Raw genomic sequence first — 12,472 nt, forward strand, 5'->3', positions numbered from 1 at the left:
CAACTGGGGCACTGCCTAGTGGAGCTGTGAGAAGGGGGCCACTGTCCTCCAGACCCCAGAATAGTAGATCCACTAACAACTTGCACCCTATCCCTGGAAAAGCTGCAGGAACTCAATGCCAGCCCAGGAGAACAGCCATGGGGGCTGAACCCTGCAGAGCTGCAGGGGCAGAGCTACCCAAAGCCTTGAGTGCCCACCCCTCATATTAGTGTGCTGTGGATGCAGGACATAGAGTCAAAGGAGACTCTTTTGGAGATTTAACATTTAATGGCTGCCTTGCTGGTTTTGAACTCGCATGGGGCCTGTAGCCCCTTTGTTTCAGCTTATTTAACTCTTTTGGAATGAGAATTACCCAATGCCTACACCCCCATTGTATCTTGGAAGTAAATAACTTGTTTTTTATTTTAAAGGTTCAGAGGTGGAAGGGACTTGCCTTGTCTCAGGTAAGACTTTAGACTTTGGGCTTCTGAGTTAATGCTGAAATGAGTTAAAACTTTGGGGACTACTGGGAAGGCCTGATAGTATTTTGCAATGTGAGAAGTCCATGAGATTTGTGGGAGGAAGGGGAGAATGATATAGTTTAGAGATTTGTCCCCACCCAAAACTCATACTGAAATGTAATCCCTGATGTTGGAGCTGGGGCCTGGTGGGAGGTGTTTGAATCATGGGGCAGGTTCCTCATGAATGGCCCGGGGCATCTCCTTGGTAATAAGTGAGCTTTCACTCTGAATTCACAGGAGATGTGGTTGTTTAAAAGTGTGTGGCAACAACCCCCCAACTCTTTCTCTCCCTTGCTCCTGCTTTTTCCATTTGACATGCCATCCTGCTTCACTGTCTGCCATGAGTAAAAGCTCCCTGAGGTCTTTCTGGAAGCCAAGCAATGTTGGTGCCATGTGTGTATAGTCCACAGAACCATGAGCCAATTAAACCCATTTTATTTACAAATTATCCAGTCTCAGGCATTTCTTTATAGCAATGCAAGAACAGCCTACTATAGCTTCCATTAAGTTTAGCCAATGGGAGATGCTAGCATGAGATCTAGGGTGGGAAGAGAATGAAGTTGCAGTAGTTATCCTCCTTGCCACCTTCTTGCTGAATCATCTTAGATGGGTTGCTTTATTCACAGAGCCACCTTCCTTAGGTTCTTGTAAATGTTCACTGCTTTGCCCCTTATGACTCAATAATGGCTCTCCATAATTTCTGCTATTAGAGTATTGAACTATCTTCTTTTGGCTAGGGGAAACATAAACCCTGCCCTCGGTTTTGCAAATGGTCTCTTTATTAAATTCAATACAAACTACCTAATTTTAATTTGCCATCTTTTCCTAGCTATTCCAGAACTCATACAAAAACAAATCAGATGGGTATCTAGTCTTCAAGGTGAAAATAAGCCATGTTTCAACATAAGTATGACCAGACAGAATTTAAGTAAGAGGCAGTGTAATACACCAGTGAGAACAGTCAACTTGAAATTAGGTTGTATAGATTATAATCCCTGCTCTGCTTCTAGTTGTGATTACCTGGGTAAAATACACTACTTCCTTGGATGCCAGTTTCCCGGAGAGAAACTAGATGTGCTCAAGATTCTCTCCAATGTCGAGATTTTATACTGATTGCTTTCTTTGAGTTCTTTAAGGAAGTAGCAATTAAATGCTAGAAGGGAGTGGCAGCAAAAGTACCATGGAAACCTGGGGAAAGCATAGATTAATTCGTGACAAAATTACTAAGAGCAATGATATTTCTGAGGAAGAAGAGATTGCTGGAATAAGGGAAAGCTTCAGGGAACAGATGGTACATGGGAAATCTTTCATATGTTGGGTTAGAAAATCATTAAGTGAATAAATAAGTGTTGGTAAATCTTCCTGAGTTAAAGCAAAGTCTATGGAGTTCCTGACATTCCTTATAGAGCCATCCAGCTACGGAACATGACTTACCTATGGTAGTTAACAGGTACATAATGCCAGTTGTATTAGTCCGTTTTCACACTGCTGATAAAGATATACCCAAGACTGGGAAGAAAAAGAGGTTTAATTGGACTACAGTTCCACATAGCGGGGGAGGTGTCAGAATCATGGTGGGAGGCAAAAGGCACTTCTTACACGGTGGTGGCGAGAGAAAATGAGGAAGATGCAAAAGCAGAAACTCTTGATAAAACCATCAGATCTTGTGAGCCTTATTCACTACCACGAGAACAGTATGGGAAACCAAGCCCATTATTCAAATTGTCTCGCACTGAGTTCCTCCCACAACATGTGGGAATTATGGGAGTACAATTCAGGATGAGATTTGGTGGGAACACAGCCAAACCATATCACCAGTGTTCCCTGAGTTGTCTCTGCAGAGACTCTTGTGTCCACTTTAGGATTAGGATACCTAAGATAACTGCTGCTCCTGCCAAAGCATGTACTTCTGCTGCCTCTATATTTTCCTTAAACTCCCCTCTTCCATCTCACATGACATTGGATTTTCCAAAGCCATCTGGACAGCTTCAATGCTTCTTTGCTGATAATGACAGAGACTCTTCCAGTAGTGAAAAAGTTCTAAGCAATCTCCCTGTTGTGTTGAGCAAGAAGGGAGGGAGGGAGACAATGTGTTTCATGGGTCAACTCCTGAAGACAGAACTTGTATGACTGCCAATTATGTTACCGTTTAAGAAAATTTATTGAACTACTATTTATTAGACATGATGTTGACCAAGCCCTCAGGGAACTTAAGACTAGTAGAGGAAAGGGAAGTTAACACGAATACTTTAATCCTATGTTGTAAGCACTATGATGTGACACAATGGATGCCTACATTATTATGGGAACCCAGAGACCCTACATAACTCAGCTGGAAAGTGGGTGGGCTTGGAAGGAATCAGAGAAACTCCCTAAGAGACAATGCTATTATTAGCTCATTCAGAAAGGTTGTACAAGAGTTACTCACAAGGAGAGAGAAGGGAAGGATGTTCACAATGAGAATAGGATGACCTAAACCTTGGAAGTATAAAATAGCGTGGGATGTGTTTGAATTGTGTGCATATGGGTGTAGCATGTGGACACAGAATAGCTTGGTGTATCAGAATTATAATATAAATGTGGGTACATGTCCTTTAAAGGGTTAGTTGGGTGTTTATGTGCTAGCTGGGGAACCTAACCACCCGAGATAGCGTTATTTGTCTGGGAAGTACATTTTAATATCCACTAAGTCAATTTAGGAAGGAGATTGTGAGTGTAGTAGATGGGTAAGTTGAGGCTCCCTGTGCAGCATTATTTCCCACACATCTCTTGGCAGGGAGCCTTAACAAATAGCAGCAATAAAAGCTTTACATCTTTCGATCAATATATAATGGAATAATGTAATTCCATTCATGGATGATTTGGCAATCATACCATCTTGCCAAAGAGGGGGAGATTGATGCTCCCCGCCAAACAAAGGTCTGTGTGGCAAGGGAAGCTTGGTATCATGCTTTTGCAGTTTTTTCTGGGTTTGGGAATTATTGCTGTTTTTCTCACTTCTTGGTTTTAATGGGTGCCTGAGAAATACTCTGACTCCCAGGGCTTTGCGGGAAGGGGAAAAAACAGATTTAATGCTATTCTAAGTCTTTAGACACATTTACACATCCTCCATCTGTTTGGGAGGGAAAAAATTCAGATTTCAATAATAAAAATTGTACAGGTCTTCCTTAAGGCAACAGAAAATGCATGTGATAAGGGAATAGCCATGAAGTGCAAAGGCGCATTTAGGTCTTAGTGCTTATTGACTGGAGCTGCAAAGAAGATGTGAAGGATGTGTGAAAAATCCCAAATAAAAGAACTCGAGTAACATACAATATGGATAAGAAAATGTGCTTTAACGAAAATGCAACTGTCACAAACGAACATGGGGTGTGGAAAAGAAGTGAGGCCGAGGAGAAGTGTGTGACAAGAGTGAAGATAAGCAATATTCTCTTCTTAGAAGTTTGGCTCGCAGAAACAATATTCTGTTCTGCAGTTATTGGTTTGTATTACATTTATTCAAAATACAATTTAAAATGCAAGAATCATGAACTAGGTCTACTTTTCCTTTTCTATCTTGCTACCTGTAAGGCAGATCTCAATCTTACAACCATTGAAACCCATAATCAATGTGAAGAGGGATTGGGATGGCTACAGTACCAGTCCTAGGAGGAGGCTAGAAAGCACAAAACCCCACAATTCCCTGTCAGGCTCGTACAGGGCGTGTTGAACCAACAGTCACATTCAAGGTAGACATTTGGCGGGAAATATATTAAATGTGTGTTACTGCTTATAAAGACCTTCTTGGATGAAATACTAGATGTGTTTTAGGTTGGTTACAGCCAATCTGGTGAACTTGTGCAGCACATTGTGAAATGTCACTTTTCTATTTAAACTCTGAAAAGGCAATGGATTCACGTGTTTACCAGTTGTCATTTACATGCTATTCTACAGCATAAGCCCGTCTGATTCATAGCATATACCTTGTGTGCCAGCTATATATAACAGCCCTGATATTAGCACCTGGCCAACTGTTTAGGACCTTAAATAATTTTTAGAGTCCCTCTTTCCCCTTCACCATAGGCCTGGAAGAGATTTTTTAAAAAGACTGCGCATAAGTTCCATCATTTTTGGGGGATGGATTTTTATGAGATTTTAGCCACTGGGATTCATGTCAAACCAGATAAATTTCCATTGGCTCACACCCTTGGCTTGGTGAGACAGAGCAGTGCCTATACAAAAGGAATATCTTGGCCAACAACCAGCCTCTGCCAACAGAGCTCATATCTCACCTCCTTGTATGACAGGCAACTCTCTGGATCTGCCTTGCTCATGGCTCACCCCTGCTTTTTGCCACCCATCCTGCTAGCACCCTAACCATGACTCAGCCACCTTGTAATTTCCAGCCCTGACATGGTAACTATTTGTGTTTCTTATGCAGCTTGGTGAATCCCACTAACAAGTTTGGGGGCATACATCCCACTTTACCTGGAGTCTAGGAACTCCTGCAACCAGATATTGTATTCACTGGAAGTTCTTTACTACATTTCTCTCTACCATGTAGGCGGAACTAAAGGAATTTCCCTGACATTGAATGTATACTCTCAGGGTAGGCATTAGGAGTTTTTTAAGAAGCACTTAATTCACAAATATTTACTGTATTCTTAATAGATGCCAGGTATTGTTAGGGTTATAAACTATAACTGAGGTGTGGCTAAGAGTATAGTAGGAAAGAAAATTGATGCAAGTAGCTGTAATTAGAAGATGATTGACAGTAGGTCAGTAATCTTAGAGACAAACCCTAAATGGGGATACCATAGGAAAAAAAGACATAATTTCTGTGAGCTGTATCACAGAAGGCTCTAGAAGGGGCAGCCTTTGGGATAAACTTTAGTGGATGGATGGGATTTCAGAAGGAGAAACTTATCAAAGCATGCATTCAGATAGAAGAAATAGAGTAGGCAGGAAGGGCATGAAGATAGGATGTATCTAGGTAATAGCAAATGGGATAAATTTGCGAGAGCACGGAATGCACACAGAAGAGATGATGTAGATAAAATAAATTCAGAACTTTGTCCTGAAACACGTTGAGCCAGGGAGTTACGCTATCAAAGCTATGTATTTGGATGCTTAACTGTTGATGGTGACTAGGATGTATCGGTGATTCTCAACTAGAGGTCAGTCTTGCTTGCCCTCTGCCCAGGGATGTTTGGCAAGATCTGAAGTCACTTTTGGTTGTCACATATCAGTAGGGAAAGGAAGTAGATAGTCTGAGATATGGTTGTTACGTCTCAGTAGGGGGAGGAAGTGGACTTTCAGGATGCTGCTGCATGTCCCATTGTGCACCCAACAACAAAGAATTATCTGGCTCCAAGTATCAGTAGTGCCAAGGTTGAGGAACCCTGCAATGGATTAAAGGAGGAATTGACTGCTGAAAGGGGGAACAAGGGTTAAAACAGTATTGCAAGGGTCTAGCCCAGAGAAAGGAGGATCTCTACAGGACAGCAGCAGTAAAAAATGGAAGAGGAGAGACAACTGTACTGTACTGAATATTTAAAGGTAGAAATGACAAAAATTTGGCAACAAATTCTTTGTGGTGAGGAGGAAGGAAAGAATAAAAAGAAAATCCAAGGCTTTGAACTGGTTTTGCTGGAGAATGATTTGCCTAATCACAGAAATGAAAAAGGCAGCAAGAACAAAAACTATATATCCTTTTGATGAGAAAAAACTATATATCCTTTTGTCTAACAACATTGATACAAAGCTGTGTTCAGATCCCAGCTTTTCCACTTACTATTTGTATGGTTTAGAAAAGTTTCTTTAGTTCCATGGGGTTATTTTCTCATTAGTAAAACAGTGATAATATCATCTCCCTTACTGGTCACCATTAAAGTAAAATCAAATCATGTTCATGCAGGGAAGTACTCTGGATGGTCTTAGACTAATCCAGTTCTCCCCACTTTATCACTTGTATGTCTCAAGAATAACTGTGTAGTGTTCTGGGAATGCAACATTGTGAGATAGGGAAGAACTGACCTTAACAGTCAGCTCTATTCCAGTACTCCTGAGAAACAAGACATCCTTCAGTGCTTTAGCCCAGCAATTCACAGTATCACAGAGTATAAAACCCATGTGGGCTACTTTCCAGAGTCTTTCAGCTGTAGTGCAAGTGAGGAATGCACAGATGAGACTTCATTCACCTGAGGCAACTTTTCTGAGCCTTAGAGGACTGTTTCTTCATGAGCCTCTAGGTTTCTGTTGTCTCCTGCTGTTTACTAAGTAATCCATTTCATGTAATTTGTTGTGTCTGTGGGTGTTTTGTCTCATATGATTCAAGGCAAGTTGGTAACCAGTGCACAGTGAATCTTCTTTACAGTCCATAGAACACATTGCCAGGCACATCATTTTGCTCCATAAATGGAGCTATTATTCTGCCCCTGCTGCTCTTATCTCTTGTTGTCCAGCCTGGGGAGATCTTAATCACAGCTCCTTTGATAAACACTGATGCCCATAAAATCAAAGCTGCCAGTTGCAGTGATTTGAAAGACATTTTGGCAAAATTCTTTCATTTGGAAATTCTGCTGTGGTTTTGGACTCAAGGAACAATGTGGAAATGGTCCCATTTGTTGTATTTATGGCCTTTAAGTTAAGATGTTAATCCTTGACAATGACAATTCTAACTGAAGAACTGAAGACCAGGTGGTCTTGAAGAAACTTAAGACCCCACTTGCATGGCTTAATGATAGGAGAAGATTGATTAAATTAATGTATATTAAGTACTTGCCCTATACAAACAAATTTGGAGAAACAAAGTACCTAGTGCCTTGTTTGCGCTATGAATGACAAGTAATAATTTAATCACAAATATCTTGCTGTGGTCAGTGAGAAACAAAAATAGACTTAAAATCACTTGAACAGTAATTTGACTTAACTTTGTTTTTCGAAAATCTAATAGACTTGAAAGTTTGTCTTTGATTTAAAGATATAATTATATTAGAATATATTGCTATATTAAAATTATTTTTATTTGAAATATGTAATGTATACTACTTTTTTGTCTCTCTAGTTGACTACTGTTATTTTTCAATGAAAATATGCTATTATTTTCTATTCTGTTATGCATCCATGTATTTCTGTATCTTTAAGTGGAAGAATGCATATCACCAAAGGAAACTTAGACTCTATATTTGAGAGTTTTACAGGTGCCCTCTATCAAATAACCTGGGTATAGTCAAAGTACATTCAGTAGACATGATGATTAGGGTGATGTGGATTTCTGAGCATTTGAATTAGGTGACTTTTTTTCAAATTCTGAATTTGTTGCCTTCATATTATCATCTTCCTCCTGCCACCATTCTCTAAGATTTTATGCATTTATTTATTGTATTGTAGAGTGCCTTTATCTGAAGATTTTTTCAGGTGCTAGACAGAAATGGATTATTTATTATAATAAAACAGAGACATTACCAAGCGGGAAAAAGACCAAAAGAAAAGAAGTAAGTGGGGAAGGGCAGCAATAGGTGAAAGAATTGCAAGGTAGATGAAAGGGAAGAATGAGTGAGAGGAAAACAAACAGCTGAGTCATTGGTTGCAAGCCCCTGTTACCTCCGAGACAGACCAAACAGGTTCTGGGGGTGTTGAGGTTGATTTTGCAGATCTTGTCAGTTCTGAGAGCAGCACTTCTTTTTCAGCTTCATCATCTTTTAATGTTATTGTGTGTGTGTGTGTGTGTGTGTGTGTGTGTGGTTCTTTAATTCTTTATTGTTTAACTGAGCACAAAGAGTACTTGCAAAGGTGTGGCTTGAAGTAGTAACTAAATTGCAGGCATGCATTGCTAATGACAAGAATATCATATAAGAACCATGTTGTTAGGTGGTTTCATCATTTTACAAACATCTTAGGGTGTACTTAAACAAACCTAGATGATGCTATACACCTAAGTTATGTATTCTATTGCCTCTAGGCTACAAAACTATATAGCATATTACTGTACTGAACACTACAAGCAGTTGTAACACAATGGTTAACTATTTGTGTATCTAAACATAGAAAAGGTACAGTAAAATACAGTATCATAATCCTATAGGATCACCATTGTATATGCAGCCCATTATTAACTGAAATGTCATTGTATGGCACATGACTGTAGTAAGAGTTTTTTCATTGTTTCCATAAATAGATTAAAAATTATAAATAAAAAGAGATGCTTATTTTCCATTAACAGTCCTTAACCATGGGACTAACATTTGTCAAGGCAGACTCTTACTTAGAACTTGGAAAATATTGTTTGCCATTTCTTCCTAAAAATCTTCTACAGAAGGTAACACATTCTCTTTGTTACAAAACATCATTTCCTTTGCAATGCCTGTGATGCAGTTCAATACTGTATCCAATGTGGCATATCATAGATATTTAATAAATATTTTTTGCATAAATAAATGAATTAATTCAAAATTAGATTTGTAGAGTTGCCAAGGCAGTCATCTCCCAATATTTTAAGCTTTCATGGAAACAATTCTTGGTTGTATACTAACATATCTGAGTATCTATATATGCATATATATGCACATTTATGCATATGTATTCCTATAATTATATGCATGCACACACATATTCTGGACTTCTTTTGAAAGGTTTATGTGTGATGATACACTGTATATAAAGTGTATCTTATGTTGCTATCCATTCAAGACATGTATACCAACTGTACATATGTTGCACCATATGGCAGAACTTCAATGCCCATCTCTCAGCCTTATTCTTAGAGTCACTGAAGAGATGCCTCTTGAGATAAGACAGCCTTAAAATAGGTCAGAGACTTCAGATGTCAATTTTTTTCAATGGCAAATGACATCATGAGGAAACAGCTAAAACGGGGAAATACCCTTGCTAAATAGGCTAGCTTCCATATGCAGAACGCAAGCTAGTGAGGCTCCTTTTTCCTGGCATACTGCTTTTACGAATGCCGCACCTATCACTTCTTTCTTTGGTTGCTGTGACCCAAGGATTGATGCATTTAAAGCTCCTATAATCATAGAAGACATGAATTTGAAAGGTCCACAAAGTACTAGTTTTGGTAGCTACATAATGTTGGGCAGATTGATTGAATAGACAGTATATTTTGTCTTCAGTACAAGCAAATTTAGAGCAAAGCGTGTTTATGAACTTTTTTTTTTTTTTTGAGACGGAGTCTTGCTCTGTCCCCCAGGCTGGAGTGCAGTGGCGCGATCTCAGCTCACTGCAAGCTCCGCCTCCTGGGTTTATGCCATTCTCCCACCTCAGCCTCCTGAGTAGTTGGGACTACAGGCATGCACCACCACACCCGGCTAATTTTTGTATTTTTAGTAGAAACGGAGTTTCACCATGTTGGCGAGGATGGTCTCGATCTCTTGACCTCATGATCTGCCTGCCTCGGCCTCCCAAAGTGCTGAGATTACAGGCGTGAGCCACTGCACATGGCCTATGAATATTTTAATATCATTATTCTAGTCCATATTGCAAGAAAACCAAGCTTTGAAAAACCCATGCTAAGTGGCTGCTCACTAATTCATTTATTAAAATAAGCATCTAGCGTAATATACCTACCACCGATAATGTGCTGCAGGCTATGTGTTTTATTCCATTTTCACAACCACCTTACTATGTAGGTACTATTATTTTAATTTTATAGATGAGTAAACTAAAGCTGAAGAACATTAGTAATTTACCTAAACTCACTCAGCTAGTAAGAGGCAGAGATGGTTTTCAATATTTTTTAATGAATAAATGAATGAAATAATAAAGTTGCTTGAAAGCATCTTCCAGTTTATCTGATTCTTAAACCCATAATGTCTGTCTGATACATTGTACTGACTCTCAATAAATAACTTCTCTTTCATATGCTAATAAGCAGGAGGAGAAGAAATTGTCAATTTAAAGATCCCATTATAAATTGTAAGGGCATGGCTTTTGACAGGCCCTTATATCATATTTGATCTCATTAGATACTAAAAACTACCATACAGGGAAGACTTAGTATCCCCAGGTATAGGTGAGCGAAGTATAACTCACTGAAGCTTACATTATGTCTAGGCTTACACAGCTAGGACATGCATTATATAATTAATAATCAAACTAATGTTTGTCTTGTCAGCTTTTTAGTGCATCATTCATAAATATGAACAGTATCCAATAAATACCAAACATTTGAAGAAAGGGTCTACGATAGAAGAGAGATCAAAACAAATGAATAGAACGAAAGAACTTAGAAGAAATGTAAGATGAAGAAGAAAATTTTAATCAAACAATTCTATAGCTATTTCATCTACAAATACTGGGGATACGTTTACTCAGAATCTCTGTTGTGTAATACTTGTCATCCAAGGCTATACTCCCCTGAGAGAAGGTTCTGGGAAGGATCCTGAGAAGCATACGTCCTTCCATACCAATATTCCATTCTTGTGTGCTTTGCGTAAACTGGCTCTGTAAGTTTCCAAATACTTTGCCATCAAAAAAGATTTACATCTGCTAATTGTGATTATTTGTATGTTTTCATCTATTCATATTTTATTGTAACTTCCATGCTGGTTGGAAGTTAGAAGATAAAGTTAAAAAAACGCTATCCTCAAAAATAGAACCAACATGCTCAGAGATGGGAAAAGGGAGTGAAAAGATAGGATGATTTATAGAGGTCTTGAGTAGTAGGAATTCCAGAAAAGAAGATCATATTGGAGACAATTAGCCAAAAAATTATTCCAAAAAGTGCCCCAGAAATGATAGCCATATGTTTTGATATTGAAAGAATATATTGATTCTCCAATACATTGGTGGAAATAAGAACAACAACAATATGCATCATCATAAAATTTCCAAACATTGGATAAAAAGAGAAAAATCCTAAAGGCTGCCAGTAAGAATAAACAAGTCACATAGGAAAGATCAAAACTTGGAATAAAATCATATTTCTCAATTAGAATTAGAAGTTCAAAGAAAATAAAAGTATGGTTCAAAATTCTGAGGGGAAAATTCTTTCTAACCTAGAATTCTATACCCAGTAAAAGTATCAAAAATATGTGTGGATAAAATAAAGTCATTTGAGGTACCTGTATGGTCTCAAAAAATTACCTTCAATTCACTTTTTCTTGGTAAGTTATTGAAAGGATGATGGAAAGTAAGAAAGACATGAGAGTGAGGAAAGAAAGGATTCAACCTAGGAGAGAGGTATGGGGAAATGTCAGGTAATGGCTATGCAGCAGTTGTAGACAATCTGAAGTCTAGATTAAATCAAGAGAATCAAAATGTATGGGAGGAACATTTTCAAGAAAATATAAAAACCTGATAGATCAACTGATATAAGACCAGGGGTCAGCAAACTGTGGCTTAGGCCAAATCCAGCCCCCAATCCCTCTTATTTTTGTAAATAAAGGTTTACTGGACCACAGCCTTGCCCAGTAATTTACATTGCTACAATGGTAGAGTAGAGTGGTTACAACAGAGACCATGTGGCGTACAAAGCCTAACCTATTTACTCTCTGGCTCTCTGTAGAAAAAATTTCCCATCTCTGTATTGGCTATTAAAAAAAGCTTGAACTCTTGGGGATACATTAATTATAGATATATGGAAAACAACAACAACAAAAAGAACAATTACTACACAGAAAACAAAAAGTTGAACAAGAAAGGTACTATGAATATTAGTTTAACTAAAAATTGTGACATAGTTTTACGTTGAAGAAAGTGGTGTGTGGGTATGTCTTTTGGGGTGGATTTGTAAGGAAGCTGAGATCCTACTTCCACAGAAGGAAATTGAAAGATAATGTATGCCATAAAAACAGATTTTTTTCTGTTTTTTTTTTTTTTATAATAGAAAAACATCAAGAAAAGGGCAGTAAGAATGTTATTTAAAAATATGGAGGTAAATTTCAGAAGAAAATGCTGAAAATGTTTGCCTTTGGAAAACAAGAATCAAGGTTGAGAATGGGTAGGTCAGGGAAAACTTCCTTAAATACCTTGTA

This window comes from Macaca thibetana, chromosome 15 (assembly GCF_024542745.1).
Source record: "Macaca thibetana thibetana isolate TM-01 chromosome 15, ASM2454274v1, whole genome shotgun sequence".
Lineage (NCBI taxonomy): Eukaryota > Metazoa > Chordata > Mammalia > Primates > Cercopithecidae > Macaca > Macaca thibetana.